Genomic DNA, 6,098 nt, shown 5'->3' on the forward strand with positions numbered 1-6,098 from the left:
CCTGTAACAACAACAGCAACAGCAACAACAACAACAACTCCAATAATAACCTAGCTCGGCATGGTGGCACATGCCCATAACCCAAGCCACTCAGGAGGCTGAGGGAAAAGAATTACATATGCAGCCCAGGCTGGCCACTTGGGGAGAGCTGAGCGCAAAATAAACTAACAAGTCCTGGGAGAGCAGCTCAGTGGTGGAGTACTTGCCAAGCATGCACAAGGTCCTGGGTTTGATCATAGTACTACCACCAAAATATCAACAAATAAACACAATAAACTGGGTATCTCATAAACAATGCAAATGTGTTGTCTTCTGTGTAGGAGGTGACAAGTCCAGAATCAAGTGCTGGCAGATTTGTTGTCTGGGGAGGTCTTGCTTTGTTTCTAGATGGCACCTTCCCACTATGTCCTCACTTGGCAGAGGGGCAAACAAGTGCTTCTGGGCCTATTTTACAGTTCTTACACCCAGTCCCCTCCCAATGCTTCATCACTTTCAGACTGGCTGGTTTTCTTTCTTTCTTTCTTTCTTTCTTTCTTTCTTTCTTTCTTTCTTTCTTTCTTTCTTTCTTTCTTTCTTTCTTTCCTTCTTTCTCAAACAAAGCCCAGGTTGTAGACTGATTTTATTAGTTATGCATATGTGTGTGTGTGTGTGTGTTGGGGATTGAGCTTAGTGCATTAGAACTGAATGCACTAGAGTTTAGTGCAGGCTAGGCAGGCACTCTACCATCTGAACTCTATCCCCAGGCTGTGGAGACTCGCTTTCAATGTAGGACTGTGCAGCACACAAACTTTCAGGTCAAACACTTAGAGTTCCCACATCTAACACACCCAGGCTACAAACAAAACCAAAGTTCCATATCCCTGAGCCACCTGGAGATTAAGTGTCATCCATTATTAACATTTCAATCTACATACATACTCATCTATTTCTGTCCCAAGGATGTGACAGGCTCCATACTTATGAGAAGCAAGACTTGGCTTTTTCATTGACTTCTGGAGCCTGGGACAGCTGGGTGCGTCCTGGAGAGCCAGGTGGGGTCCTCAGAGTCCTGTCTCCTCAAGTTGCCTCTTATTCTCTATGAGATCTGCAAACACTGTGAACCCCCCACTAACACAATCACAACACAGTTTTCCACCCCACCCCACCCCCACTTGCCCTAATGTCCTGAAGACCCTTCTTCATTCCACATTTTTACTATTAGCCTGGGGACCTACACCAAGAGGTAGACAGCAACTTCCAAATTAGGAAGGAGCACTGTTTCTCAGTTGACATAAAGGAGCTAATAACATGACTATAAACCAGGAGGAGCTGGGAATATCTCAACCTCCACAGCCCTAGCTGTGAACTAGGTCCGGAGAATACAGAGAGAGCATCTGCCTGGACAGGAGCTGGGACAGTGGCTTGGACCACAGTGCATTGGACGGAAAGCTTTGGATCAACAACAGACCTTGCTCTTTAGGTAGAAGTCAAGGAGAAGCCAAGGACACAGCCAGCTGGGAATATTGTCACCCCTAGAAAGACACCAATAAAGACACTTACTATCCTGACATGTAGGAATGAACCCAGGCTAGAATGAAGAAGCCAAGGCCTGTTAGGAGAAGGTACTGAAGGTCATCTGAGGTGGAGCCCACACCCCTTCCTCCAGGAAGTCAGGCAGAGCAGGCACTCCTGTCTCCTGCTGTATTCCCTATGTCCTTGCAGGATTCGAGAAGATTTGACAACTCCTGGTTATGGGCCTGTCTCCCCAGCAGCACGAGTTGCCCAAGAGAGCCCTTCCAGGTCCACAGTGCTAGAACCAGAAAGTCCTCAGAATTTTTGTCAGATGCATAAATGACAGTAAACTCAACCTCAGAGGGAGCTGTCCTCAGGGGAAGCCACATGGTAGGAGGAGGGACAGTGGAGGGGCGTGGGTTCTTAAGAAGTGTCACAGTTGCAGTCACCAGTGTATTTCAACAGAGCAGCCAGGTCCGAATAGGGACAGGTTTACACAAATCCTCAGCCCAGGACTACAAGGACCTTAGAGGGAACTCAGGAAACTATGAATGCTGAAAGGAAGAAGGACTTTCCATTTATACTGGTACAGGCCAGGATGCCCAGCTACCCATGAAGTCTGTAGAGCCACATGGTCGGCTCCCAGGGCTGTTTCTGTGCTGTTGTGGTGGCTCTGCTTCAGATGTCCACACAGAAAAGGACCTGGGCCCAGGTAAAGTTTGGACCCTACAGGGAGGAAGCAGAGCAATGAGTGTTATTGTGCAAGCTGGGCACTGTGGGAGAGCTACTCTTAACACGCAGAGTTCCCAGAGCCAGTGGGTACTGGGCAGGACAAGGCTGTGCCTCTCAGAGCTGCTCTGAGATCTCAGGAACACACTCCTCACCCCTAGAGTCATTAATTTACTGTCCCAGCAGCCACTGGCTCTTTTATTCTACTTTTGTTGCATTATGACCAAAAGACCTGACAAGAACAACATGGAAAAGGAAAAGTTCATTTGGGGCTCATGGTTTCAGAGGGCTCGGTGCATAGACAGCAGGTCCATTGCTTAGGTCTCAAGGAGAGGATGAGTATCATGGTGGAAGGGTGTACTGGAGGAAAGCTGCTCAAGACATCATACCAGGAAGCAGAGAGAGGGAGAAGTCAAGAAGTCTCCAGACTTCAACAAAGACAAAATGCATACCCCCAGTATGAATGGACTTTCCATTCCTGCCTGGTTTCCTCTAAATGACCACAACTCACCCTCTGGGGCACCATGCTTTCCCACTGCCTAACACAGGAGTCACCTCACACTCTTACATGGTGCAGCTTCCTCCAACATCGAGTGGAAAGGATGATGTGCTTGACTTAACAAGTCTCTGATCAGGGACATTTTAGAAGACTTTGTCCATTGCTGTCACAACACAAACCTGGGGCATCTGGGACTGCTGTCTGTGTACATTACATGAAAAGAAATTTCACCCAGTAAGGAAAGGAATTCTGTGTAGGCAGCCTGTTACTGGGAAGAGGTGCATACCACCCATTCCCCCTTTTGGGTACTGAGTGAAACCCCAGGTTGCTTTACCACTGAGCCATGTCCCCCAACCCTTTTTGTTGTATTTTGATACAGCAGCTCACTAAGTTGCTTAGGGCCTTGCTAATTTGCCTAGGCTGGCCTCAGCCTCCTGAGTCGCTGGGATTACAAACATGCATGTGCCTTTTGACTTGGAACATATCACAGTTCATTTTGGGGTATTAAAACAATAGAACTGACCTGACACTGGGTGATGTATAAAGAAAATAGATTTATTTACCTCTGCCCAGGTGACCCTCTCTGGTTCGGTCTTGCTTAACGACTTTTGGCTCTGTATTAACTTGGTAATGGCATGACATTGTAGGACTTTGTGGAAGACAGATCACATGGTGAGAGAGGCAGCAATAGACAGTGAAGAGGAAGACTTGCCTTTTAAAAAAATTTTATTAGTTAATTGATGGACTATTATTTGTTTGTTTGTCTATATGTGGTGGTAAGAATTGAACCCAGTGCCTCCCACACGCTAGTCAAGCGCTCTACCTCTGAGCCACAATCCCAGCCCCAGACTTGCTCTTTTAGAAAAATGCACACTCACCTCAAAGGAATTAATCCACTCCTGTGAGAGTTAATCCACTTGAAAGACTAGCATTAGTCTCTTCACAGGGCTGTCCAGAGCCAATCACTAGGTCCTACTTCTGAAAGGTGCCACCTCATTGGGGTCCTGCCATCCATGATAGCAACCTTTGTGGGGCAAACCATACCCAAACCATACCATTTTGCACCTGCCCCCCAAGGTTCACGTCCTTCTTTCAATGCACAATACAGTCACTCCATGCCTATAGTCCTCAAAGCCTGAAACCTTAGCATCATGGCTACAAAGTGTAAAGTCCCAAGTCCCATCTGAAACTCAAGGCAAATGACTTCCAACAAGTTACATGGTTTCAGGATACAGCCTTGAAACAGGCCCAGGGCAAATATTTCTGTTTCAAAAAAAAAGTATAGCAAGTAGAAAGGGCTCCCAGACCCCCAGCAAGCTGAAAACAACCAAAGAAGACACTAGATCCCCAAACTCCAAGTCCATCCTCCTAGACACAGGGCAGGGTACTGGTCCCCAGGGCCTCGCACAGCCCTGCCCTGGGGTGATGCTGGTTGCAGCCCACATGGCTGCTCTCTTGGGCTGCATGCCATGGCCTGTGGCTTTCCTAGGCTGGCATTGCACACTGCTAGTGACTCTATAATTCTAGGGTCTCAAGAGCAGTAGTCCCACTCTCATGGCCTCACTAGGCATTCTGGTGAAGAATCTTTGTAGTGACTCCACCCCAACAGCAGGGCCTCCAGATCTTTCCTTTGAAACCCCAGGGGAAGCTGCTATGCCAGCAGAGCCCTTGGATTCTCTGCACCTAAAAAATGGCACCACTTGGGCCACCAAGGTCTATTGCTTGCTCCCTTTGGAGCAGCATCAGGAGTCATGCCTGGGCTCTCTTGAACCATGTTTGGACAGACCCAGAGCATTTTGCTAGAAAACAAGGAATAGAATCCTGAGACAATGCTGGGGCCCCTTCCATGGCCTTCAAGGCTCCTGATGGAAGGGCACCTGGAAGATTATTGTAGGCCTCAGGCCTTCTCTCCCATGGTTTTGAAGCAGAGAGCCTGGGTCCTTCCCACCCATGGTACTGTCTTTCCCATCCTCTATATTTTCACCCAATCTCCCATTTTGCTCTTTTGGTGGGCAGACTAGGACATTTCCAGTGTTTTATGCTGTGGTTGCCTTTGTCAAGTATCATTGTGAATCTCAATGAAAGTGACCAAAAATAGCCACATTACTCCTTCTATATTTTGCTTAGAAATATACTCTGAGTCCTCTAGGTCTTCAATCTTTTTTTTTTTACATTTGCACAAAATGTAATATTGTAGAACAGTACTGAGGTTGATTGTTACAGACTATTAAACTCTGTGTATCAAATGGTTATATTTTAGTTATTCATACAGAACATTGGTCCAATAACAAAAATAGAGAACACCATCTGGAAATTTTTCTCATTCAATGTTCAGAGATAAAAGAGTTAACCATTCTTTCCATTATTTTCTGCAGATAAGTCCTTGTTCACACTGAATTCTGAAGGCAATTAAATAGTGGCATTTTTCCAAGCTACTGTATGAATAGGAAGCTGAAGGCCACCACTACACAGCATACTGCAACATAAGGACTTATTCGTTACCAATTCTGGCACATATCCAACATATTCCCAATAGTGCAGTTTTATTTCTGTCCAGGAGGCTGGGTGCCAAGGACTGGATATAAGCTCAGATACATAGAAGCAGCAAGATTACAGTCAACAGACTCTGAAAATTGAAAATGGCAGATGTAGTGAGGCCAGCGATGCCCCAGCCGCATCACCCTTCCAGGCCCAAGGCGGAAAAGGCGTGCACGACCCACAGGCCCTTCTCTAGGTTTTCAATCTTATATTTAGCCTTCCATGGCATCTTTAGGCATGAATACAGTGTAGCCAAGTGTTTGTAGTGATCAAAGGGAGCCTTTCTTCTAATTTCCAAAGATGGTTCCCACTTCCTTCTGAAGCCTCCTTAGGATGGCCTTTACTAAGAATTTTGCTATCAGTATTCAAATCATGACCACTTAACCAATCCCAAGAGGTTATAGCTCCTTCCTAGTCTCTTTGTTGTCTGAACTCTCACCAGGATTTCTGACAATTCTCCTTGTACAGCAGAACAAGACTTTTCTTTCTTTTTCATTCTCCAACTTATTTGTTGTTGTTGTAGAGGGGATTTAACCCCAAGGCACTGAAACACTGAGCCATATCCCCAATCCTTTTATGTTTATTTTATATTTTAAAAATTTATTTATATTTTTTTCTAAAAATAATATGTTTGTTATGTATGACCACAGAATTCATCACAATTCATATGAAACACATAGAGCACAATATTTCCTATCTCTGGTTGTATAGAAAGTAGAGTCACACATTGCTTTCCTAAATCAGAAAATTTTACTGATGCTCAATGTTCCTTCCAGCCTGGCCACCTGGCCTAACCAAATGGGTAGGTAAGGGTAAGGGTGATGGTAAGTCCGAGCTTAGC

The 6,098-nt window shown here is 45.7% G+C and overlaps 1 pseudogene; it reads right to left on the reverse strand.

The window, feature by feature from the left end:
* Window positions 1-5,151: 5,151 nt before the first annotated feature.
* On the reverse strand, window positions 5,152-5,396 carry LOC143383234 (protein kish-A pseudogene; annotated as a pseudogene).
* Between the last annotated feature and the right edge of the window lie 702 nt (window positions 5,397-6,098).

Source organism: Callospermophilus lateralis, chromosome 18 (assembly GCF_048772815.1).
Source record: "Callospermophilus lateralis isolate mCalLat2 chromosome 18, mCalLat2.hap1, whole genome shotgun sequence".
In the NCBI taxonomy this organism is placed as follows: Eukaryota; Metazoa; Chordata; class Mammalia; order Rodentia; family Sciuridae; genus Callospermophilus; species Callospermophilus lateralis.